Source organism: Schistocerca nitens, chromosome 7, assembly GCF_023898315.1.
Source record: "Schistocerca nitens isolate TAMUIC-IGC-003100 chromosome 7, iqSchNite1.1, whole genome shotgun sequence".
Taxonomy (NCBI): Eukaryota; Metazoa; Arthropoda; class Insecta; order Orthoptera; family Acrididae; genus Schistocerca; species Schistocerca nitens.
The window spans coordinates 179398583-179425836 of NC_064620.1; positions in this window are offsets into that span (position 1 = coordinate 179398583).

A 27254-nucleotide genomic window follows, 5' to 3' on the forward strand; every position below is an offset into this window, starting at 1 on the left:
AACGAAGGTAATGAGAAGTAGTAGAAATGAGAACAGCGAGAAACTTAACATCAGGATTGATGGTCACGAAGTCAAAGAAGTTAAGGAATTCTGCTACCTAGGCAGTAAAATAACCAATGACGGACGGAGCAAGGAGGACATCAAAAGCAGACTCACTATGGCAAAAAAGGCATTTCTGGCCAAGAGAAGTCTAATAATATCAAATACCGGCTTTAATTTGAGGAAGAAATTTCTGAGGATGTACCTCTGGAGTACAGCATTGTATGGTAGTGAGACTTGGACTGTGGGAAAACCGGAACAGAAGAGAATCGAAGCATTTGAGATGTGGTGCTATAGACGAATGTTGAAAATTAGGTGGACTGATAAGGTAAGGAATGAGGAGGTTCTACGCAGAATCGGAGAGGAAAGGAATATGTGGAAAACACTGACAACGAGAAGGGACAGGATGATAGGACATCTGCTAAGACATGAGGGAATGACTTCCATGGTACTAGAGGGAGCTGTAGAGGGCAAAAACTGTAGAGGTAGACAGAGATTGGAATACATCCAGCAAATAATTGAGGACGTAGGTTGCAAGTGCTACTCAGACATGAAGAGGTTAGCACAGGAGAGGAATTCGTGGCGGGCCGCATCAAACCAGTCAGTAGACTGATGAAAAAAAAAAAAAAAGGGCAAAACAGAACGTACTCAGACATTTCTCTCTTTCTTATTCTGATCATCACTAAATTGACACACAATATTTTTAACGCAACGCAGTCTGACTTTCAATAATCCCTACAAAAGAATGGCCCTGACAAACAATAAATTACACCTTTCATGAATCACTTACCTTACAAAAATCTTCGTTACTCGAACTACTGCAATACAGCGAGCGCCAATGCTGCGAGCTAAATAAAAGATTCTAACTACTGAAGGCACTAACTACTGATAGGCATAGTTAGCAAATGGAAGATTTTGATAGAGAACAAACAATGTATTTACCTTAATAGTGTTCAAAAATCATTATATATAATGATTTTTGAACACTATTAAGGTAAATACATTGTTTGTTCTCTATCAAAATCTTCCATTTGTATATATATATATATATATATATATATATATATATATATATATATATATATATCAGTTCATGATATCCAGTATTACAAATTTACTCTTTCTGGCGGACACACGTCCAGATCGTCCGCTCTGAAACTTCTGCCATCTCTCTCCCCAGATCCACCACTGCTGGCGGCTCACCTCCAACTGCGCAACGCTACGCGCTGTTAACAGCCAACTGCCCAACACTACAATAGCAAATTCCAACAATGCAAACCAGCCACAGACTGCACACAGCACAGTCAGCGATTTTCATACAGAGCGGTAAGTGACGTTACCAACGTAAAAACCTGAACAGCCTACTTACAAACAGTGTAATGCACTCTAAGAGGCATCTGTCTCGGAGCTGTCCTTGAAGTAACCGATTTGTGACAGTTCGTTGCGTCACTGCGATGCTGGCTGCCGCTCAAATTGCTGCTGCAGATATAGTACGATCCGTCACAGACATACGCTGAACACGATTATGTTCCCTGTCATTAGTGCCACGTGGCCGTTCGGAACCCGGACTCCTTGCGAGTATACGTTCTTGTGACCTCCGCTGCCAAAAATCATTTACAATGGTTACATTCCAGGCAAGTCTTTCTGCAATATTGCAGAAGAAACATCCCTCTTCTCGTAGCCCTATCACGTGAAATTGTTCAAACTCAATCAGGTGTTGATTATGGCGTCCTTGCCCTTAAAGTCATTCTTGACTAACACCATCTCACCACGTCCATTCTCTAACGTTACAGCATGTATTTAAAGCAAACCTGATTTCATCCTCACAGTGGTACTACGAGAGGCACTTATGTGACTGGCTTGAGACTTGAAAGACATCATCTTTCTGGTGTAGAAGAACATCTAATAACTCTCGTTAATGTCCCACAACTCCTTCTTGATGTTGCGATTTTTTCCAGCAGTGTATACACGGTGTGCACATGAAGCTCCCTGATTTCCAGATGCAATTAAAAACTATGAGGCGTAGATACTTGTGGTTTGTAGTATCACGTAATGCAATTCAAAACGTTTTGCAAAGGTTTTATGCTAAACAATTCCTTTCAATTTGTTTCAGATCCTAAACAGTTACTAGAAATGACTACGTCTTATGAGAGAGCCCATTGCATGGCGTGGTACGCGAAAAATCAATCATTCATTAATATTCAAAGAAATTTGCGACATAAATTTCATAGGGAGAAACCAGATGTCAGAACGATTAAGGCTGAGTATGACTTTCAGTGGAAAAAGTTTAGATGAACCAACGTTTGTAGGTCTTACATCCTTAAGCGAAGTTTATTGGTTCAAATGGCTTTGAGCACTATGGGATTTAACATCTTAGGTCATCAGTCCCCTAGAACTTAGAACTACTTAAACCTAACTAACCTAGGGATATCACATACATCCATGCCCCAGGCAGGATCGAACCTGTGATCGTAGCGGTCGCACGGTACCAGACTGAAGCGCCTAGAACCGCTCGGCCACCGAGCCGGCGCGAAGTATATTGTAAGAACTATACGTTAGACGGCACATCACAGTTTTCAGAGTCAAAATTGGGAATTTTCTTCTCACCTGCAAGATACCGATCTCCAGTGACTATCCCAAAGTCAGCTTTCCTCTATTCGGCAGACAATAGCCACTTTTTGCTATCTTTTCTCTTCACTCCGTAAAACATCTGCTGAGTTAACGTCACAGGATTTCCTAACTATTGTCCATCTGCAAGGCGGAACTGTCGGGAATCATAAAGGCTCTTCTTGAGCGTGGACACAACTTGAACGCTTCCTCTCACTGTCCTTTCTCAGAAGAGCGCAGCAGGGTTCTTGACTGTTTCCGCTCTCAGCTCAGTCTGTCTTCTCCAAGTGCTTCCAGACATCCTCTTACTCCCATTTAGAACGCAAATCTATTTTAGTTTACTACAGGAACTGTTAATCGCTCTCAAAGTTAATATCAGTTCCATACTCTGATTATAACTAATTATTCAAGTCGAGGGTGGGTCTCTACTACGAACTTACAAGAATTTGCCTATTGTGTAGACAGTTCCGAAAAACTGTCGTGTAAGGGCACACATTCCATAAAATTTAAAATTTTTGCTTAGGGAGTGGCGTCCAGTGTGCAAGTGCATCGAGAAAATTTGATTCCCAAGTGACGCTGGGTTTATATACTCGCAAGATACACACTTTGGGATGTATGTTGCAAATTTTATGTGTTTATTTACTTATTCATTACCTAGCAAACAACCGCTCACTTATCCATCAGTGTTGGTTGCGAATTTAACTTTAACGTTCCACAAACGTTCTATCTCCTGCTTCATATTCCTCAAATTTTGTCACTGAACCTTAATTTATCTGCTTCCATAGCAAAACTATACAACTGTAATGACATTTCGTTGATTAGCTTCACCAGTGGCTTGCACCATACACTCACACATTCAGTGCTTTGACGAAGACAATGGTAATCTAAAATGCATTCCCCAAACACTATGCTGATTAACTCATTCACTCCTTCATTCTAAATGATACGTGTGACATTAATTAACTACGAAATAGTACCAGAGATCAAATTTGATAAAATGAAAAGATGGACCACACAAAATTCATATAAAACAGAAATGTCATCACAGTTCATTACGAAAATATGACATCGTAATCTACAAAAAAATCATATACAATACATGGTTAGAATTATGAAACCTGAGTCATAACAATCAGTCATAAGACTAAATAACGTTTTCACAATAAATTTTCCAGTAAGTGCAACTTCATGAGTAGGTGCGATAATCATTTTTGTATGACATGACCTATGCTACTGTTCATGATTAAAGTACACGTCCACAAATATAAATTTTAGCTACTCATTTATCATCCAGTGAAGCTCATACACAACTTTGTGTCCTTCCTTTAAATAACATCATTACTATCCTCATATATGCTAATACATCTGAAACACTTGTTTACACTTGTCTTTCAAAAGTTGTCTCGTAAAACACTAACAAGAATTTATGCCGGTTCGAGGCACAACTAGTCTGTCACACGAGATATCACTGTCAGTGTTCAAATATGAGAGGGCTTCAATGAATCGGCGATCACTCTTCATTCACAGACTGTTCAGCTTATCATTCTGGATGGTATTCAGATTGGAACGAGGTAATCCAGTTGCGATGGAGTATCGTTCACACTGTACCTGTTGAAACGCGTATGTACTCGATGGCAGCGATGGCGAGGCATGGTAAAATCTGTGACCAGAGAGCCTAGTCTGCGCTTGACCGCGCGAGAGTTCAGTGAGTCGCGAGTTTGTAGTTGTTGGAGAGTAGTAGCGCATGCGAGATGACGTAGTCTGCGGTAGTAGCGCGCGAGAGAGAGTCGTAGTTGTGTGTGAGGAGTCGGCGGGCGTCGACATGGCACTCTGGTCAAGATTCACGACAAGGTATATTTTTTAAATAACGTAATGAAGCAGCATTGCGCACATTTGATAATGTAATGTAAATTAACTGTAACTAATTTGTTCAAGAATCGCCCGAATAATAATTTTTGTTTTCAAACCAAGCATTTTAACAAAAGAAACATTTTATTGAAAGAAATATTTCCCTTGGTATTCCTTAAAGAAAAGTTTCCCTTAAATTTAAAATTTTTGCAATGCATTTCCTTCGAGCTATGGCGAAAAATAAGAGCAGATGCAGTTTTACTGAGGTAAGAGTTTGAGTTTAATTATTGAACAGGGCCTAAAGATCGACATTTCGGTCTATTTGCATTTTTATTGTGACTGAGATATTATTATCACTGAACTGACTTTCATTTTTGTGAGGAACTTATACTTGGGTCATATTACTATTATATTTTCATTTAATTGTCATTGTCATTAAATTTAATTGCTGTGAGGTTACACTTGGTTCTATTTCTATTCACATTTAAAATATTGACATTAAAATTTTTACGGGGAGGTTACACTTAGCACGATTATAATTGTCATTCAAATTTTTGTCACTTTTCAAATTTTTTTTTGTGGGGAGGTTACACTTGGCGACATCCGGTCCAGGATCGTATTTCGTTGAGAATCTTCTGAAACGTAGCCAGATATCTGCTCTTATTTGCTTAAATATAATTAGCATTTGGCGCAACGCTTTTACTAATTTTGTGAATTTCTTTCCTCAGATCATCGGCAATTCTTTGCTCTGTTGTATTTTTGTTTGTTGCTTTTGCATTGTGCTTATGTTATTTGTGAATAATTGTGTCTATTGTAAAAATGCCGCGAAAGACTGTGAATAGTGTATCGCGAGGTATTATGAATGAAACTACCGACTTAAACAACTTCACCGATAGTACTTGCGACACGCAATATAATGATGACAATCCACCGTTTACTGACAATCATCGTAGTGATGAACAGACGAATTCAATTGTGTCGTCTGTTAACTTAACGACAATTGATGATGCAGGGCGTCCTATTGTAATGAGCGCTGCCCAGCTTAACTCACCCGGTTTGGAAAATTCAAATAACGTACAGACAATTTTTTTTAATGAAAATGGACAATGTACTGAAAGTACGACGGAACTATTTAATTCCGAAATAGTGTCTGACAGTGTACATCCGACTGATAAACCTTTTTGTAAATTACAGAATGACCAAATGGTCACACAAAACGCGACAGTTGCAAATACACCGTCAAACAGTACAGAGAATGGAGTAGGTAATGTTACCTTGGAACAAATTATGGCAATATTGCTACAAAATAGCGAAGATAATAAACAATTTAAATAAAGTTTCAGACAACAGAGCGAAGATAATAAACAATTTAATGAAAATTTCAAACAACTTAGTGAACAGGTCAAACAACAGAACGGAAAACATGACAAGCTTAATGAAAAATTAGACAATAATTCCAGACAGCTTAGTGAACAAATTAGAGCCATTGCCACGCAGTGTCACGATACTAAGGAACAGTTACGCGAGGAAATTGAGGCTTGTTCAAGAAAAAGCAGCGAAGAAATTAGGTCTGTTGCTCAAGAATTAAGGGAAATGCAAACAGCTACAACAGAAACACTTCGAGACGAAATTAGCGGAGTCGCTAAACAATGCTCTGAAAAGGCTACACAATTACGCGACGAGTTTAATTAAAGCAATGACAGCAGAACTTTCGCGTACAATGGATGAAAAGATCGACGCGAAATTCGACCAACAGAACTCTCAAATTAACGAACGTCTTAGTCTTCACATACAAAACAGTGATACGCGTTTCCGCAAATTTATTCAGGATCAAAATAAAGTCAAACGTCAAGTCATGGAAACAATCACTGCTCAGAGACAAGAAGACAAACGTAAAATGTTTGATAAGGCAAAAACGTATGTAGACAACAATATTGCTACAGTGTCCGACGAAATTAATACCATCAAACAGTCGAACACAGAATTACGTGACGAAATTTCCGATCTTAAATCGAAAACAGACACATACACAACAGATTTTCAGACAGTGACCGACAGACTTGAACAATTAGAACTAACACAGGATTCCGATGACATCAAAGCTGACGTTAAAAAACTGAACGAAACTACACGTAAATTGCAAAAACAGATTAATAGTACTGACACTAAAAACGATGATTAGGTTAAAATACTGACTAAAAAATATGATGAACTGGCCAGTCGTACTGACGTTATCGAAAGTACTAATGACAATAAATCAGACGATACTTCACCGGTTTCATTTAACCAAACACCGGAATTTCAAAATTTACAGCAGACAATTAATGAGACCGATTCATCTAATAACACCTTACGTAGAAAATTGTCAAGTTTACAACAAAAAGTAACAGAGATGAAAAATATTTCAGTTAATAACACATCACAGCAGACGCCACTTTTCGAACATTTGCCAGACTCACGCAGTGCGTATAATTTAGGTAATCAACAGAGAGTATATGACTTAGATTCTGAACAGACGCATACAAATAGATTTTCTTACAATCCTGATCCTGTTCCATCATACAGAGACGATAATTTTGATTACAAACATTTTCTCTCAGTAAGAAAATTTAAAGTGTTTAAAAATGACAGAACACAGATTCATCCGCTAGATTGGATACAACAATTTAGCTTTGCTGTTCCACCGACTTGGCCCATAACACATAAACTTGAGTTTATTTGTAGTTTTTTGGAAGGCGAACCGGCAACTCGTATGAGACCGATCGCGAGACAATGTTACTCGGTAGAAGAATTTCAGAATGCTTTTCTATCAGCGTATTGGTCGAAGACGACACAGCGCGGAATTAAAGATCAATTAATTAGTTTACCAAATTATGAGAACTCAAATTTTCCCAGTGTGACGCAATTTTTTGAGCACATGGTGCAACAAAACCAGTACCTAAGTGAACCGTACAGTGAATCTGCACTCATTCAATTATGTATTTCTAAATTGCCACGATCATTACGTGTGTCTCTTTTGACGGGTCAGCAAAAAGAAAATATTTCGGCATTCAGGGATCTGCTGCAGCTTTTAGAAGTGCAGCAAACAGACTATTCCTTCGTAAACAAAAATTTTTCATATGACAACCAAGGCCAGCAAACTTACAGTAATTACGATCAACCACGTAATTTCAATAGTAAAAGGAGTAGACGCTTTAGGAATGACAACCAACCGAACTGTAATAACAGACAAAATTCTAATTATCAATACCGTCAAAATTATGAGCAACAGGAAGCATATTTTGGTAACAATAGACGTTTTCCACCACAACAGCATGAAAGCCAACCGGTTAGCATACCTAACCAACAATGTAATGCACAAGGTCAACAAGGCTTTAATGTTTCGCCGCATGGACGTATAGTCCCTGGTACAACAAATACACTCCTGGAAATGGAAAAAAGAACACATTGACACCGGTGTGTCAGACCCACCATACTTGCTCCGGAGACTGCGAGAGGGCTGTACAAGCAATGATCACACGCACGGCACAGCGGACACACCAGGAAACGGGGTGTTGGCCGTCGAATGGCGCTAGCTGCGCAGCATTTGTGCACCGCCGCCGTCAGTGTCAGCCAGTTTGCCGTGGCATACGGAGCTCCATCGCAGTCTTTAACACTGGTAGCATGCCGCGACAGCGTGGACGTGAACCGTATGTGCAGTTGACGGACTTTGAGCGAGGGCGTATAGTGGGCATGCGGGAGGCCGGGTGGACGTACCGCCGAATTGCTCAACACGTGGGGCGTGAGGTCTCCACAGTACATCGATGGCGAGGACCATTCGCAACCGTCTCCATGAAGCTGGGCTACGGTCCCGCACACCGTTAGGCCGTCTTCCGCTCACGCCCCAACATCGTGCAGCCCGCCTCCAGTGGAGTCGCGACAGGCGTGAATGGAGGGACGAATGGAGACGTGTCGTCTTCAGCGATGAGAGTCGCTTCTGCCTTGGTGCCAATGATGGTCGTATGCGTGTTTGGCGCCGTGCAGGTGAGCGCCACAATCAGGACTGCATACGACCGAGGCACACAGGGCCAACACCCGGCATCATGGTGTGGGGAGCGATCTCCTACACTGGCCGTACACCACTGGTGATCGTCGAGGGGACACTGAATAGTGCACGGTACATCCAAACCGTCATCGAACCCATCGTTCTACCATTCCTAGACCGGCAAGGGAACTTGCTGTTCCAACGGGACAATGCACGTCCGCATGTATCCCGTGCCACCCAACGTGCTCTAGAAGGTGTAAGTCAACTACCCTGGCCAGCAAGATCTCCGGATCTGTCCCCCATTGAGCATGTTTGGGACTGGATGAAGCGTCGTCTCACGCGGTCTGCACGTCCAGCACGAACGCTGGTCCAACTGAGGCGCCAGGTGGAAATGGCATGGCAAGCCGTTCCACAGGACTACATCCAGCATCTCTACGATCGTCTCCATGGGAGAATAGCAGCCTGCATTGCTGCGAAAGGTGGATATATACTGTACTAGTGCCGACATTGTGCATGCTCTGTTGCCTGTGTCTATGTGCCTGTGGTTCTGTCAGTGTGATCATGTGATGTATCTGACCCCAGGAATGTGTCAATAAAGTTTCCCCTTCCTGGGACAATGAATTCACGGTGTTCTTATTTCAATTTCCAGGAGTGTAGTAACGCACGGCAGCAAAGGAACAACTACGTACAGAAAACACAGTATTTCAATTCCTATCGCAACGCACCGTATAGGAATGACTATTACGACAGACGTAAAAATAATGAGGACAATTTTCAGCGTACATCTAATAACAGTCGGTCTTACCAACAGCAAAATCATCCGCAAGAACATATTCTCATGAATGAACCCGACAGTAGGTATCATCCAGAGCGTAACACGTCTGGAAGAAGTAATAGAACAGTTCAGATAGTAGAAATGCCACAACATCCTCCTGACAATAATAACACGTCAGATAGAATTTGACTAGATACAGTACAGGTCGTATCTTTCAATAACACAAGCACTACTTTAGACACGCAAAACGTTATTCACGAAAATGTTATTACTTTTGACGACATCCGAGACACTCTTTTACAGGAAAGACCAGTTGTTCAGAAAACTATTTCACACCCTGTCATTGAAATTAAAATTGGTTCATCGAAATATTCAGCAGTAATCGATTCCGGATCAACTATGTCAGTTATAAATGAGGAAACTTTTAACGAGTGTAACAAAGAGAATACGTATCCCACATTACCTTTAGGCAAAACGAAAGTGAAAGGAGCAGTATCGAGTAAAGGAGTAGACGTTAAATTACAGACGCATTTATCATTTTGTTTTGCAGGTCATACTTTTCACTCAAATTTTTGGATTGTTCCTTTATTGACAACAGACGTTATTTTAGGTACTAATTTTCTCGTACAACACGACGCAATTATTGATTTTCAAAATTCCTATTTAATCTTGAAGGATGAAAGTGTGCAATTGGCTTTAGAATTTCAGGACTCATTATCGGCAGAAGAGGAAACAATTAATTGTACACAGGTCATTTCCGTGTTACGTAACATAGACTGTAATTCCGCATTGTTCACAAACACGTACGTACATAACTATAATACTCCAGACGAAGCTGACTACGACGTAATGCAGATGATTTCCGATAAAGTTAAGCAAAGCAGTGCAGATACAGACGACGAGCGCACGCAATTACACGAAATTCTTTTACAGCAAGCTCCAGTTTTTGACAACATTCCTGGTACTATGTCCGGATTTATGTATGAATTTCAAGTTAAAGAGCACGATACATTTAAAGCAAAGCATTATCCCATTCCATATATCCACCGAGAACAGGTTAAAAAAGAATTGCAAGATATGCTCGATCAAGGAATTATTGAACCAGCAGTTAGTCCGTACATAAACCCGCTACATATTGTTAAGAAAAAAGATGGCTCACTTCGCCTCGTACTTGATTCACGGCACATTAATGACATTATTATTAATGAAACAGATTGACCACAGACTTTAGAGGAACTGCTACAAAAATTTCACGGTACAGCTATTTATTCCACATTAGATTTGAAATCGGGATTTTGGCAAATTCAGCTTCATCCGAATTGCAGAAAATACACAGCATTTCTCTGTTTTGGCGACTGTTATCAATTTTGTAAATTACCGTTCGGGTTAACTATTTCCTCTGCAGCTTATATTGGCGGTTTGAACACAATACTTCCGACAGAACTTACGGACAGAATTACGACATACGTAGATGACATTCTTATCGCAGAAGCTAACTGGTCTGAACACAATATGATTCTTAAACAACTGTTACAAACTTTTCGTACACAAGGACTCACAGTTACTCTCAGTAAATCGCATTTTGGTAAAACTTCTATAAAATTTCTTGGACACGTAATTTCAGCAGAAGGCATTGCGCCTGATCCGGAAAAACTTCAGGCTCTACGTGACATTACTGTTCCTACGACAAAGAAACAATTACGCAGTTTTTTGGGCTTAATTTTTTTCGCAAATTTATTCATAACTCTGCTTTAGACACACCTAGATTACGCCAATTAACAGGTAAAAACACTATTTGGTCATGGGATAAGCAAGCACATTCTGAATTTGTGAACCTGAAACATGCTTTGTTGAATGCTCCACTTTTATCGCACCCAGATCTTTCTAGAAATTTTTCCATTGCCACCGACAGTTCCAACACCGCTTTAGGGGTACATATTTTTCAGGAAATTGAAGAAGATGGCTCAACAGTAATTAAAAACATTGCATTTGCAAGTCTCATTTTGTCACCTGCTGAACGAAATTATTCCGTTACAGAACTTGAAACATTATGTGTTGTTTGGGCATTTATGAGATTTCGGCACTTTCTTTATGGCAGACATACCACCGTTTACACAGACCACAGAGCGATACAATTTTTACTTTCGGCTAAATTCACTCACGACAGATTAAGCAGATGGAACTTTATTTACAAGAATTTAATTTTACGATTGTTCACATTCCCGGCACACAAAATGTTGTAGCAGATGCATTATCTCGTTCTCTCAGCAACAATCAGCAAGACGTCGCAACCAACTTCTGCAAAGCAAATTTCAGCATTATGTACATTCAGCAAGTTGCATTTGAAAATTTTATTTCGTCGTCATTACAGGACATAGCAAAAGAGCAAAACAAAGACAACGTGTGGAAAGAAATTAAACACCTTTGGCAAGATAAGAATAATGTTACGATTAGAAACCACTGCACTGTACACAATGACATTCTGTTTCGCCGCTCTCATCCAGACAGCAACAATTGGTTATTATGCATTCCTGACGAACTGGTTAATAAATTAATATGGTTTACACATTTAAGTTACGCACATTACGGAGCCAGAAAATGTTTTCTTATACTGAGACAGAACTGTTATTTTACCAACATGGGAAAACGTATACGACGAGTTTTAGCGTTATGTAAAATTTGCCAGAAAGCTAAGTCAGACACAACTTCACATATTCCTCCATTATATCCCATTATACCTGTTAAATTAAGACATATGGCCGCAGTAGACATTTTTGGTCCAATTCCCAGAACTAATAGAGTTTTTTGCTACATCTTTGTCGCTGTTGAACTCACTTCAAAATTTGTTACTTTCACTCCGTTACGCAAAGCTACTGCTAAAACTGTTTCGAAAGCATTTGTAAAACATTTTCTGTTTCATGTAGGGCATGTGTTGAAAGTAATTTCCGACAATGGATCACAGTTTCGATCTGCTATATGAACACGTATGTTACGAGCTAGAAACATTTCTCCGGTCTATATATCCAGGTACCATGCTTCTTCGAACCCTTGTGAACGATTAATGAAAGAAATTGGTAAACTGTGTAGAATCTACTGCCACAAAGGACATATTAACTGGGACACACACATAATCTCATTCCAAGATGTAATTAATTCCATTCCAAATGAATCCACTATGCTATCTCCGTCTGTGATACTGAAAAACGTTGAACCACCAAACAAAATTAAAGAATTAGTAAACTTTCCTACATCTCGTCGATTACGACACCACGAAATAATTGACATTGCGCTGAACAACATCAAACGTGCCGCAGAGCGCCGGAGAAGAAAGCAAAAACAGGTTTGTACGCGCCGAGACTTTCACATTGGACAGAAGATATTAATACGTACACACTATTTATCCAGCAGAATAAAAGGTAGGTGCAGTAAATTTGAACTTCTATACGCAGGTCCATATCGGATTCGCAGCATTCCTCATCCCAATGTTGTACACGTCGAAACTTTGAGAACCAGAAAATCGAAAGGAAACCAACACATATCCAATATTAAACCCTTTATTGAATGAAGACACCTTATGATGTAACTTGCTATGATGCCATTTACTAATTTTTATGATCACTTATGCAATTATATTCACGTGACTAATAATTGATGATTATCGTATTTTTTCTTGGGAAGTGCCCGGCAAGGTAAGGTTAGCAGGTCGCTCTTCTTGTCGTTACACATCAGACCGTGCATATTTTCCAGAGGAACTTACACATTTTATGACCACTTATGCAATTATATTTATGTGACTAATTATTGATGACTATCGTATTTTTTCTTGGCAAGTGCCCGGCAAGGTAAGGTTAGCAGGTCGCTCTTCTTGTCGTTACACATCAGACCGTGCATATTTTTCCAGATGAACTTACGCATTTTATGAATAATTATGCAATTCTATGTAGTGACGTATTACTTTTATCAAATTCTCTCTCCATTAAAGTCTTTAATTCTTGCCTCTATTAACTACACTACATACAAGCTGAACACAACGAACGTCACATTTTGTCTTTTTTATGTACGATTGTTTTCATGTTTTGTTTGTATGCACTGTGAAATAGTTAAGGTATAGCAAACACAAGTTGACTTTGACATTTTTTTTTGCCCTATGATATCTCAACATCGTGACTGTTTTACATTTTTCTTTTTTTGCTGCTGCATTGTGATATTCTCTGTACATTTTTGCCTTTGAACACTGTCTATACTTTTGACATATTACGTTTTCTGTCATGTTATGCTGTATGCTTAATTATGTCACCATTAACCAGTCTTTATTTAGTGGGTATATGATTTAAATGCAAGACATTAATCTTTGTTCATCAATTTCAGAAAGAAATGATGCGTAAAGGAAATAAATTAAACAGAAATGGGAATTTCAACTACGAAATAGACGAAAGAAGATACAAAAACCTTATGAGGAAGAGTAAATTGATCAGAATTAACAAGCATTAACAAGAATATACTATACACATCGTAGAATAGCAGTCTTAACTAATTTTTTCTTTCAGAATACAAGGCGATTGATGCAGGCTGTCAGACAGAACTACACATCTTAGTTTTAGTGATGAAATATGCTAGAGATAAGGAATAGTTGTGTAATGAATAATGAAGTGATTTTTTTGCAGATGATAATGATTGCTGATGAAGAGTAATTGTGAAGAATATGCTACTATGACTAATGAAGTTTTTCTTTACAGATGATGATAATAATGAAGTTATGATAATATGGATAATGAAGTTTTTCTTTACAGATGAGGATGATGTTGAAGTTTATGTATTTATGCTATGTAGTTATTTAAGTATTTGTTGCAGTTTGTTTTGACAGTATGTTTTATATCGTATGGTATGATGACTGAAGGTTTTGGAAAGGACAGCTATGGAACACATTTTTATACACATTTCACTACCTGTTAATTCGAAGTTCACTACTTTTCAGCACAGTCTGCGTTTCTTCTTTCAGCTCAATAATCCATTTTGTATTTTTTTTTTCTTTTCAGGAGAAGCTTTTCATGATACTTACTAAACCTGTTACTTATTATACCTGTCCTAGTACTTGCATTTTTATTTTTTACCCATTTGTGTCTATCATTTATAAATGTGATCACATATACTTCCTTGTTTCATAACCTTGCTACAGCTGACTCATGACGAATGACGTTACACATTTTTCATTTACAGGAACAACCCAGAAGCAAATTTTTTGTTTTTTATTTCTTTTTCACTTCTTGCTTTCCCTTATAATTACCCAAAGCAATGCATTGCTAGCACAAAAACAAAAAAAAATGTATTACCAGTCCCAAATAATGCTACTAGTTTAAGAGAATTCTGAATAATACTGATCAGCTCTGAATAGTATGTCACTTCAGTAATGACTTCTTAATGATACAAAAAAAATTATAAAATAATGCTTTGTAACTGGCGAATAACTGCCACTGTTTATTGTAATGAGACTACTTATAATGCCCATGATTATTAATGCTATGACTGTAATTAACTGATTTTTTAATAATGACTTCTTAATGATGTGTATCACCTGTTTCAAATAATGCTACTCCTTTAAGAGAGTTCTGAATAATACTCAATGATGAACAATGTTTTATACTATTCAATACTTGCTGGCCATTAAGTGACGATAATTAATGTAACTAAATGAACTATGTTATTAATTATGCCATTAATTAGCTCCTGTTTTCAATGATGACTTTTGATGTTTTGGTAACTGGCCAATGAGTGCCAATAATTTGTATAACTCAATGAATTATGTTAATGCTATGCCAATAATTGACTCTCCTTTTCAATGATGACTTTTGATGAACATTATTCTGTCGTACTAAATATGCTTAGTGACTGGCCAAGGACTGCCACTGTTTATTGTAATACGATTACCCATGATGCCAATAATTTAATTTTATGAACATTATCCTGTAATACTAAATACATGGTACAGAAATGTTCAATAACTGGGCTATGAATGCCGCAAACTACTAATGTAATCAAGACTAGTCTGTGACTTAATGTCCTTCACCTTCTGACCTAACTACCTGGAATCACTGTAATATCCATTTGTCCTGTCCATCCTCATAATCATGGAGCACTACATTTGGTTTTTGCACTAATTCTACGCTGGTATGCCTTGTAAGAGCGTGGTGTTGACACGACATGCTGTCCACCACCGTGAGCGATGAAGACGTTATTATGGTCCCACTGTTTGGTGTACCTGATGTACTGCCAAAATGATAACAGGAAATATTACTACGACATTTCAGTGTCTTGGATACGCTGATAAATACTTCTGGGAAAAGATCTGCAAATTGTCTCACTTGGTGTTGTACTCCTGTGGAAAGATATGGACTTTCAGTGCAGCTGCGTGCAACCTAAGTGCTACAACCATGATGCAATCCTTCCTATCCCTTCCCTAATTCTTGTAAAATGAAAAAGTCATATACAGTGCGTGTGCACTTCCTTTCTTTTGTTAATAAGATCAGTTATCCTGAAATTACTAAAGACTTATATAGTGCATGTGCACTTTATCACACTCCTTGATTTGTTTGTTTGTTGTAGAAAAATACTAGAGAGTACTACAGTCCGTGTGCACTTTTGTCATTTGTCAATATAATTTGTACTCATTAGGTTTCTTTGTCGTTAAAATATTAGAGAGTTTTTCAGTGCATGTGCACTTTATGCCATTGGTACTCATTACGTATATATTTTGTGACTTTCTGATATGCTCTGTCCTACAGTGCGTGTGTATTTTTGCCGTTTATTAATATTTTCTGATTTGATGATATATTCTCAACTGCACTGCATGTACACTTATGTCACTTGTCAAAATGATTTTTTACCTTTATGTTTATTTGTTATGAAAATGCTAAAGAGTTTTTCAGTGCATGTGCACTTATGTTATATGTTAATATGTTTTCTACTGAACTTCAGTGCCTGTGCACTTTTCTCATTTTTTCAATGTGATTTGTACTCATTCTGTATACTTTTTGTGATTTCCTGATATGTTCAATACTTCAGTGCGTATGCAGTTATGTCATTTGTTACTCATTGTATATACATTTCGTCATTTGCTGATATGTTCTCAACTGCAGTGCATGTGCACTCATGTCACTTGTCAACATGATTTTTTGCCATTCTGTTTATTTATTCTGAAAATGCTAAAGAATTTTTTCAGTGCGTGTGCACTTTGTTATCTATCAAATAATTTGTATATACATTTTTCTGATTTGCTGATATGTTTTGTACTTATATTTTGTCTTTGTCTGAAATGTTTTGTACTCGGTGCATGTGCACCACATTTAATTCATGTACTACATCTGTATATATGCTGTAATTGTAAATTTAATTAGTTAAGAAAAAATTTTGCCGCGCTTGGCAAGTCCAAATGACTCACCATCGCTGCCAAATTTTTGCCCCCCCAGTGGAGGGTTATGAAACGCGTATGTACTCGATGGCAGCGATGGCGAGGCATGGTAAAATCTGTGACCAGAGAGCCTAGTCTGCGCTTGACCGCGCGAGAGTTCAGTGAGTCGCGAGTTTGTAGTTGTTGGAGAGTAGCAGCGCATGCCAGATGACGTAGTCTGCGGTAGTAGCGCGCGAGAGAGAGTCGTAGTTGTGTGTGAGGAGTCGGCGGGCGTCGACATGGCACTCTGGTCAAGATTCACGACAAGGTATATTTTTAAATAACGTAATGAAGCAGCATTGCGCACATTTGATAATGTAATGTAAATTAACTGTAACTAATATGTTCAAGAATCGCCCGAATAATAATTTTTGTTTTCAAACCAAGCATTTTAACAAAAGAAACATTTTATTGAAAGAAATATTTCCCTTGGTATTCCTTAAAGAAAAGTTTCCCTTAAATTTAAAATTTTTGCAATGCATTTCCTTCGAGCTATGGCGAAAAATAAGAGCAGATGCAGTTTTACTGAGGTAAGAGTTTGAGTTTAATTATTGAACAGGGCCTAAAGATCGACATTTCGGTCTATTTGCATTTTTATTGTGACTGAGATATTATTATCACTGAACTGACTTTCATTTTTGTGTGGAACTTATACTTGGGTCAGATTGCTATTATATTTTCATTTAATTGTCATTGTCTTTAAATTTAATTGCTGTGAGGTTACACTAGGTTCTATTTCTATTCACATTTAAAATATTGACATTAAAATTTTTACGGGGAGGTTACACTTAGCACGATTATAATTGTCATTCAAATTTTTGTCACTTTTCAAATTTTTTTTTGTGGGGAGGTTACACTGTTCTCCAAAGTTAATTGTGTACACACTTATTATTCAAGTTCAGATTCTCTAAATGTAAGTGACTTTGATTGTGATCTGCAAGTTCACGTCTTTAATCAGGTCATGGATGGGTGGTTAAATGTTTGTCTTAGAGGGACTAAACATGTCATTAGCTGTCTTTTCATTGATGAAGGGTTAGTGACCTTCGGAATTTTAGCTCTGATGGCCATGATTAGCGTATTTAGTGTACAGTCAACAGGTTAGGTAGGAGGTCTTTTGTCACAGCAGACAGCATATCAGCGTGCGACGTTTTTACCGCAACGCGCACTTGTGGCTCCTGCTGCTGCCTTTAGCTTCCTGCGGAGTCGACAAGGGGTTGGGCGTCTCGGCAGTGCTTGCGACTAGCGGTCTGTGCGTGACAGCAGTCACGTGCCGGATGGCCGTGTTCGACGCAGTGATTTTCACTTCCACGAAGTCCAAGGCCAGTTAAGCAAACAGAGTTACCTCTCGTCAACGAATATCCTCCTATTTCTTGTTCTCGTGTGGCTTGTGCGATTTGGGGCTACAAACAATAATCAGATACACAATTTTCATGAGACAAATGCAAAATTTTTCCATCATTCTACTCGCAAATATTCATATTTCATAAATACAACTCGCATACTCTGTTTTTTTAAAATTCATCACAAAAATTACTAATCACATCCCAATTAAATATATTTTTCAACAAAATGAAACTAAATACCTTTGCAAAATTTATTGTTGTTTACTTAGAATTTATTTTTTTACACAAAAATTAAGCTGCTTATATTTACAAGCATCAATTAATGAAACTATACTTGTTGCTTCAAAAGTTTTGTCTTGACACAGAAATGATGCTGATAATATTCCATAAGTTCAAAATTTTTCTTATGACATGAAGTTAAATATTTAAATATTGAAGTTACATGTGTCTCCTTCATTGTTCTTTTTATATCAGTCATACATTCACATTCATCAGACATTGCGTAGGATTCAGTTGGTATGGAAACTGGGATATATTTTCGTTATTAGTTGACATGCACTAAGGTAGACCCGACAAATCCTTCGGTAGCTAGTGGGTCTCTTGCTATTACCCATGCTAGTTGCAAATTCGGTCACCTCAAGTCTGTTGTGTCCACCTACAATTCCTGAGTTACTTACTCTTAACCTTCTGCTACATTGAAACGGTCGTCTATTAACTCAACTACTGACAATCAACGTCCCTTTTTATTGATTCAATATGGACCCTTCATGGCTGGAAATCACAAATGTGCAACAAAAGCAAACATACCATTTGTCCCAAAATACACATGAAAATCATCCTTTATAATTACTGCTATTATCTATTATTTTATTTTAACTGTGTCTTTTACCTTATCTATTTTTATTCTTGTTTTACTCTCACTGTGTTCCATCGTTATTTATTGTATGTTTCCATAGGAATTGATCGAGGAAAGCCTCCATTTTGTAATTCCTCCTCTTTCAATTTATTTTAATTTTGGTTCTGTGAGTGAATAATCGTCTCTGACGGCTCACATCACGTCAGCAGTAGCTGGGGATACGTAAAAATGTCACATCTTATTCTCATTAACTCAAAACAAAAATAGTCATTTAAATCGACGTATTGCCCGAAACATCTTCTAATCTTACACAAGATCATGTAACTTACATTCACATAACTCAGCAGTCTGGTTTGGGCCTGCTAAATTTCATAAAACAGGCATCCCCAAGGACCACCTTCATCATTACTGTCGAGTGTAGCATTGTCATTTCGATCGTCGCAACTATCGTTCACTCCAATCACGAACACACTCGACCGTCCCCTCACTTATGACACCTCTTCATACTCGCTTGTCTCATCTTCCTTTCCAGATACATTAACAGTGCAGAAAAACTTACCCGCAAGATATGCATTTCACGGTACTAACACCTCTTCCTCTTTCTGAGTTCAACATCTCACTCATTATAGAGTGTTGCTGACTCAGTTTTTCAGGATAGCAGATGGGAAGTTGTGGTACAGAAAATCACCAGTGTGTGTGTGTTTGTGTGTGTAGTGAGTGAAGTGTTATGAAACAATATGTGTATAGTGTGTGCAGTGACTGATAGTGAGATATGAGTGAACAGTGTGGCATTACATTATTTAATAAGTTATTTGTAAAAAAAATGTATACCAGGAATAAATCTAATGATTATCTCTAACTAGAAGTCTGTATACGTATGTGTATACGAATTAGCTTATTTTCAATTGATCTAATCTTGTAAATACTTTGACATGTCCTATATTCATGTCAAAAAGATATCTACGGATCAATAAAGCTACTACTACTACTAATATTAAATTACAGCTGACGAACTCAGTTTATTCGTCTCAGCGACGCTCTTCCATACATCTTCCCTTTCGTTGTTACCTTTAGAATCTATTTGAGCTCTATAAGTTGTTCTAGCACACCTGCAAATTCTCCTAGCGACACGTCACCCTGTCATCTTGTTCTTCGGCTGGCAAAACAGGAGCTTCGCTTTCCGTGACATAATCTATTTTTATAGTGAGACCTAGTGTCGCGATTTGCCTTACGTTTTCCGTACTTTAGTTTTAGAATTACGGCCAGGCTTACTTGTAGTTAATTCCGCCTCATCCTCGATCCTTCCGCCAGTCAAATATTCTTCCTTTCTAACGAATAACAGACCTGATAAATAGGCTTCCGTAATGGTTTGTTTCTGTATGTATCGTAAGTTAACTTCTTCTCCATTTAAGTTTATCTTTGCTAATCCCGTCTTCAAATCCAGTGTTGCCCGATACCGCTTAAGGAAATCCAATTCCGATATGGTTTTCACTGTCAAATTCTTTGTGATCAAAATGTTAGAGGTCAGTATCTTCGACTGACATTAAAAATCTACCCATACCTGTCGTTTAATATAGGAACGTTTCCCGTGCGCTGCATCCTGAGTCCTCGTTCCTTGCATCTTGAGAGACAGCCACCATTTCTTCTCATCACGCGTAGCATGTAATCCCGGGTCCAGCACCGAGACATGGCTGCACGAGTCGAATATGCACTTAATCTCTTTTCCTCTTATTACTATGTCCGAGGTCGGATATGTCATTATTTCTGTCTTGTTATGTCTTACTTTCCCTCCCTCTGTTAATGCCCTTCTCACCTCCGCACAATTCACAAAGCTGTTGATAATGTAACTATTAGTTATTGGGATTCCTAATCGTATCACACTCATAAACCCTACATGTCATGCCGTGGCTCCACGTTTCTTAAATTCTGGTATCATTTCGGTTCTCTGACTTCGATTATTTCTACTCGCCCTAATGGTCCGTAATATTTTCTGTCATACCACCTTTCGTCGTTTCCTTTTGCATCGTATCTACCGTTATCTCTGTAGTTATTTGTCGTATCGTACATCCGGTTATATTTTCTATCGTTACTCCTATCTTCTGTTCCGTTACTCGCTTCCCGACATTGGTGGTTGCTCTTCCTACCCTACATATTCCAATTTCTCTGCGGAGAAGGTCTCGCTCCCCAATGCAGATTATCTGCTTGCCGGCGAACAGGTTGAAAATTTGGTTGTACAATGTGCACTGGCCTGTTGGCTTCTCCACTCCTGTCATACCCTAATTAACGCAACAACTCCTGGAATCCCTTTACGTCATCCACATACCTACCAGAAATCTGAATTTCCTTCTGATTTCATTCAGTAGCCTACTCACACAAGTCTGTAGCAGTTCGGAAGGCGGATACGGCACTATCTTCCCTGTCATGTCTTAAGTATTACAATGGATCTGACCGCCTCGATCCTACGGTATTTTTGGTCATCGTTGAGTTATTTTAACTTCTTCTTGTTTTTCTTTTGACCAGTACACCTCGAGAAATGCACTTGTAAACTCGAAGAACGTGCTACATTGATTTGCTGTTGTTCTCATATTTGTAGCAGCACCTCCTCTAAAATGTTTGCATAAAGGAACGGATTTTCATTGCGTGCGTCCAAGATCTCAGCATCATTTTGCACAAGTCTTCTATTCATAATGAAAATGATTCTCATCACCCGGAAACAGTGGAAATTTGTGTATCATCATAAAGTGTTTTCGATACTCTTCCTCATCTGCATCGCAGGATCCGGTATCTATAGGTACATTAGTAATTTTTGTCGTATCGGAGCGCGATGGATATCCCCTAATTATACATACTCTTTCGTTAATTCGCGAATTTCTTGTTCTTCCCTGTCCCTGTGAACCACCTCCGTTCTTTTTCGTTATCGCTTGCAGAATATTTTCTGCTCTCTTTTTGTTTAGTCAACGCATGTAATGTTTCTCAGTTTCTCCGATTTATCGTTTCTTGTGCGCTTTTGAACTGTATTAGATCTCCGCATGTTCACTAACACCTATCGGTACTGTCTGGTCAGAAGCGGTCTCATAGCTATTTGCTAATAGTTGCACGACGATAGCTAACACTCCCACCTGATTTACCACTCTGTCCACGGTCTCCGAAACAGTCTCCACCACCTTTTGCGAGTTAGCATAATCTGCTCTTCACGAATTAATCTTTTCAATGACTTTAATGTTAACACCCACTCTCGAATTTACATTTACTTCTTCCCTTCGTTTCGCGTTCTGTAATGTGATCATTCATTTTCTTATCTATGGCACCGATCTGATCATACAACGTTTTTATTAACTTATCGACTTGTTTCTAGTTTCCCTTCTCTCATCGTTTAACTCGTGCCTCATTCTTGTCTTACCTTAAAAGTTTCTTTGCACTTATCAAGTAAATCTGCATTGTCTTTAAATCGTCGTTCATTCGTCATTCGTTCATTCTGTTCTTCAATGTTCTCTTCGATACACTTAAATTATTCGTTAGTCTTCTCATGACTTTTCTTTATCTAATCCTCATTCTGCATAAACTGCTGAAGCAAAAAGGTCCGTACTTCAAATGCTGTAGGTGGCGGTGGTGTTAGTTAACGACTAGCATTACTCTGTTCTATTCTTTTTGGTCCTGTAACAAAATTTCGTAAGCCTCTGTGCCTCCTGTTTCTATGTTCTATACTTCTTTATGGATGGTTACCTGATCTCGTTCTTCAAACATATTGCATTCCTCTTAATTAATCTCTTCCATCGGTTTGCAGTTCTTTGTACCCTGAATACTCTCCCTTGGTACTTCAATCTCTAAATTTCCGTTACACTGATCTGATTTATCTGTAATTTCTGTTTCTATGTAGTTCACTCACTCGGGCTCTTTCCTCACTCGCGTAATTATTGACATGTTGTTGTTGTTGTGGTCTTCAGTCCTGAGACTGGTTTGATGCAGCTCTCCATGCTACTCTATCCTGTGCAAGCTTCTTCATCTCCCAGTACCTACTGCAACCTACATCCTTCTGAATCTGCTTAGTGTATTGATCTCTTGGTCTCCCTCTACGATTTTTACCCTCCACGCTGCCCTCCAATGCTAAATTTGTGATCCCTTGATGCCTCAAAACATGTCCTACCAACCGATCCCTTCTTCTAGTCAAGATGTGCCACAAACTTCTCTTCTCCCCAATCCTATTCAATACCTCCTCATTAGTTACGTGATCTACCCACCTTATCTTCAGCATTCTTCTGTAGCACCACATTTCGAAAGCTTCTATTCTTTTCTTGTCCAAACTGGTTATCGTCCATGTTTCACTTCCATACATGGCTACACTCCATACAAATACTTTCAGAAACGACTTCCTGACACTTAAATCTATACTCGATGTTAACAAATTTCTCTTCTTCAGAAACGCTTTCCTTGCCATTGCCAGTCTACATTTTATATCCTCTCTACTTCGACCATCATCAGTTATTTTACTCCCTAAATAGCAAAACTCCTTTACTACTTTAAGTGACTCATTTCCTAATCTAATCCCCTCAGCATCACCCGATTTAATTTGACTACATTCCATTATCCTCGTTTTGCTTTTGTTGATGTTCATCTTATATCCTCCTTTCAAGACACTGTCCATTCCGTTCAACTGCTCTTCCAAGTCCTTTGCTGTCTCTGACAGAATTACAATGTCATCGGCAAACCTCAAAGTTTTTACTTCTTCTCCATGAATTTTAATACCTACTCCGAATTTTTCTTTTGTTTCCTTTACTGCTTGCTCAATATACAGATTGAATAACATCGGGGAGAGGCTACAACCCTGTCTCACTCCTTTCCCAACCACTGCTTCCCTTTAATGCCCCTCGACTCTTATAACTGCCATCTGGTTTCTGTACAAATTGTAAATAGCCTTTCGCTCCCTGTATTTTACCCCTGCCACCTTCAGAATTTGAAAGAGAGTATTCCAGTTAACGTTGTCAAAAGCTTTCTCTAAGTCTACAAATGCTAGAAACGTAGGTTTGCCTTTTCTTAATCTTTCTTCTAAGATAAGTCGTAAGGTTAGTATTGCCTCACGTGTTCCAACATTTCTACGGAATCCCAACTGATCTTCCCCGAGGTCCGCTTCTACCAGTTTTTCCATTCGTCTGTAAAGAATTCGCGTTAGTATTTTGCAGCTGTGACTTATTAAACTGATAGTTCGGTAATTTTCACATCTGTCAACACCTGCTTTCTTTGGGATTGGAATTATTATATTCTTCTTGAAGTCTGTGGGTATTTCGCCTGTCTCATACATCTTGCTTACCAGATGGTAGAGTTTTGTCATGACTGGCTCTCCCAAGGCCATCAGTAATTCTAACGGAATGTTGTCTACTCCCGGGGCCTTGTTTCGACGCAGGTCTTTCAGTGCTCTGTCAAACTCTTCACGCAGTATCTTATCTCCCATTTCATCTTCATCTACATCCCCTTCCATTTCCATAATACTGTCCTCAAGTACATCGCCCTTGTATAAACCCTCTATATACTCCTTCCACCTTTCTGCCTTCCCTTCTTTGCTTAGAACTGGGTTGCCATCTGAGCTCTTGATATTCATACAAGTGGTTCTCTTCTCTCCAAAGGTCTCTTTAATTTTCCTGTAGGCAGTATCTATCTTACCCCTAGTGAGACAAGCCTCTACATCCTTACATTTGTCCTCTAGCCATCCCTGCTTAGCCATTTTGCACTTCCTGTCGATCTCATTTTTGAGACGTTTGTATTCCCTTTTGCCTGCTTCATTTACTGCATTTTTATATTTTCTCCTTTCATCAATTAAATTCAATATATCTTCTGTTACCCAAGGATTTCTATTAGCCCTCGTCTTTTTACCTACTTGATCCTCTGCTGCCTTCACTACTTCATCCCTCAGAGCTACCCATTCTTCTTCTACTGTATTTCTTTCCCCCATTCCTGTCAATTGTTCCCTTATGCTCTCCCTGAAACTCTCTACAACCTCTGGTTCTTTCAGTTTATCCAGGTCCCATCTCCTTAAATTCCCACCTTTTTGCAGTTTCTTCAGTTTCAATCTGCAGCTCATAACCAATAGATTGTGGTCAGAATCCACATCTGCCCCTGGAAATGTCTTACAATTTAAAACCTGGTTCCTAAATCTCTGTCTTACCATTATATAATCTATCTGATACCTATTAGTATCTCCAGGATTCTTCCAGGTATACAACCTTCTTTTATGATTCTTGAACCAAGTGTTAGCTATGATTAAGTTATGCTCTGTGCAAAATTCTACAAGGCGGGTTCCTCTTTCATTTCTTCCCCCCAATCCATATTCACCTACTATGTTTCCTTCTCTCCCTTTTCCTACTGACGAATTCCAGTCACCCATGACTATTAAATTTTCGTCTCCCTTCACTACCTGAATAATTTCTTTTATCTCGTCATACATTTCATCAATTTCTTCATCATCTGCAGAGCTAGTTGGCATATAAACTTGTACTACTGTAGTAGGCGTGGGATTTGTGTCTATCTTGGCGACAATAATGCGTTCACTATGCTGTTTGTAGTAGCTAACCCGCACTCCTATTTGTTTATTCATTGTTAAACCTACTCCTGCATTACCCCTATTTGATTTTGTATTTATAAACCTGTAATCACCTGACCAAAAGTCTTGTTCCTCCTGCCACCGAACTTCACTAATTCCCACTATATCTAACTTTAACCTATCCATTTCCCTTTTTAAATTTTCTAACCTACCTGCCCGATTAAGGGATCTGACATTCCACGCTCCGATCCGTAGAATGCCAGTTTTCTTTCTCCTGATAACGACGTCCTCTTGAGTAGTCCCCGCACGGAGATCCGAATGGGGGACTATTTTACCTCCGGAATATTTTACCCAAGAGGACGCCATCATCATTTAATCATACAGTAAAGCTGCATGTCCTCGGGAAAAATTACGGCTGTAGTTTCCCCTTGCTTTCAGCCGTTCGCAGTACCAGCACAGCAAGGCCGTTTTGGTTAACGTTACAAGGCCAGATCAGTCAATCATCCAGACTGTTGCCCCTGCAACTACTGAAAAGACCGCTGCCCCTCTTCAGGAACCACATGTTTGTCTGGCCTCTCAACAGATACCCCTCCGTTGTGGTTGCACCTACGGTACGGCCATCTGTATCGCTGAGGCACGCAAGCCTCCCCACCAACGGCAAGGTCCATGGTTCATGGGGGAAGAATTATTGACATACCCCAACGGAAAACTGCAAATCCCAAACATTTCTGTCATTCATAACACAACCTGACACAATTTGCTTCAATATTCGTGCGTACGCTTACCTTCATTCTCTATGTTACACATAACACACATACACAGATCAAAATTTCGCCTGCAAAATCTCAATGATGAGTCTTCTTCTCCGCAACAATAAACAAATACATAACCAACCTCTTCGGTTCCTCGCTAGAAACATAACATAAAATGATTATGTGCTAGCCTTTAGTATTTAATAATTTTAAAGGTGAGATTGTATAACTTTCAATCAGATTTTTACTTTTGCAAATACAACTGTGATGTTGGGAGTTCCCAGTGAAAATATCCTAGGCAAGTTGTGTTTGGAAGCATAGGAGAAGATGATGTTCCATCAATGTAGAATACATAGTTTATGGAATCAGGGGAAAACTGATATTAAACCGCAGAAATACTGAGTGATAGTCGTGGAATTGATTAGGACAGAATAGAATTACGCAGGGTAGAAGGTTATTGAACGTAGTTCGTCACACCTTTGGATGCAAACTGTTCACGAGTTTGCTAAGACAAATCTTCAGAATGAGGCTCTGAGATCGTCATTATAAACTGACTTGGAGTTCCCTACACCATAGTAGTGGCTCGGTCTGAATGTATCTGTTGGCGGTTGAAGTAATGCGACTTCAGTCAGTAGCGACCCCCAGTGGCCCTCTCCTGCAGCTAAGTGCTGTGTGGCTGAATATTTTCTAAATTTATCAATGGAATGGTTGTGAAGGGGAGCCTGTCTTTGAGCAGTAGTTGTGTCGATCCATCTGTTTTCTCTCTGTGCAAGAGCTTCTGACAAGGAAACCTCAATTTGCCACGTTTTTCGAGACCGGATTAATTGATTGGCTAGGCTCTTAATCTTCTGAGCTCCAAAAATGGTCCTCAGAGGGCTGAGCTATGTTTTATGTGATTAAATGATGTTTTCCCTTTTACTACACACTGAAAAAGTCGTTTCTCGCTATTCCTATTTCTCTCATTGGCCAATGAGGCAGCTTCAAGGGAAGCTCTGTCAGGCTGTCACTATAAGAAGTTCAGGTGAATCTATGTC